We start from the raw sequence: 1,408 nt of genomic DNA on the forward strand, positions 1-1,408 counted from the left end.
AAGAAACCTGCGTACGCCCAATACACAACGGCGTTAGCTTCCTCACTTTCTCGTGAGCCGTCGCGGAGGGTGGGCGTGCGTCTCATACTCGTCCTTTCTCTTGTTACTAACCCATTGTTTGTTGCAGGCATTCGACAACCATCAATTTATTTACTGTGCATATTGTTGTGTCCCCTCTCTTGTTACTAATCCTTTGTATGTCACAGATGTTCGAGAACCATTGGCTTCGATATTTATCTTCTTATGTACTGTGATTCATTTACTGTGATTTATTTACTGTGCATATTATTAATTTATTTATTGTGCATATTGTTGTGTCCCCTCTCTTGTTACTAATCCTTTGTATGTTACAGATGTTCGAGAACCATTGACTTTGATATTTATTTTCTTATGTACTGTGATTCATTTACTGTGATTTATTTACTGTGCACATTATGTATTTTATGTGTATTGTATAATGAAAAATATTTTTCCAATCAGTTATTCCATCAAAAGAAGACCGATCAACGTCTACATTTTCAAAGCGTGCGTCTACCACTGCGTAGTAAGTTACTGTAAGTTAAACTTAAATCATAATTCGATATTCATTGTTATATTCATATTCATCATCACATCGTTTATTATTAATTTTAGTCTATCTATTAATAGACTTAAATTGTGACCATCCATTGTGCATACCAAGTTATTATTAATTCATTTTGCTCGTTGATTCTCTACACAGACTTGGGGTACGGGCAGTGGGTCTGTACCTATGGTACGGGCAGTGGGTCTGTACACTAAGACTGTTTGCCGATCCCTCTGGTTTCTATTGACAAGCCAGATATCGGACGTGTTTAGTCTTTGCCTGGTAAGTAGGATTTGGAGAAAGACTCGTGCGTGCAAGGGTACGGAGTAGTCGGGAGGCTGCTCCGTAAACAGAGAATCTCGCTTGCACTACCATGCTTGTGTACTCTTTTGGTTCGGGTCTGGTACGCAGGTGACCAGCCCAAAGCTCCATGGCAGTAAAAGATGGATCCGGGTTAGCGAGGTGTCGCCCGTCTTTCCTATTTTCTTAAACCAGGTTCTGGCGACAACACTTGCATCGCGATACTTGTTCATACTGTAGTTTAACGTGTTTCATCGTAGACTTAATAACTGCTCGGTATACAGAATATTAGGTGCATAAACGAAATGATCGATGGAACTTTTTCCATTCCGTCTATCTCGTTCGTTTGAGTATTAGCGACTACGTTGCGTTTAGTTTAAGTTATTTTGTATTAATAGCATTAATTCGTATTAAGTAGAATATTAAGATAATATTAGTTCTAAGCTGAAGGACGAAGACAACCGACGAGGGAACTTAGTTTTTTATAGGTTTAGGCTCATGAAAGAAGTCATCCGCCGAGGGATTTTAGTACCGATAGTATTA

Source organism: Dufourea novaeangliae, unplaced genomic scaffold, assembly GCF_001272555.1.
Source record: "Dufourea novaeangliae isolate 0120121106 unplaced genomic scaffold, ASM127255v1 scaffold449, whole genome shotgun sequence".
Classification (NCBI taxonomy): domain Eukaryota; kingdom Metazoa; phylum Arthropoda; class Insecta; order Hymenoptera; family Halictidae; genus Dufourea; species Dufourea novaeangliae.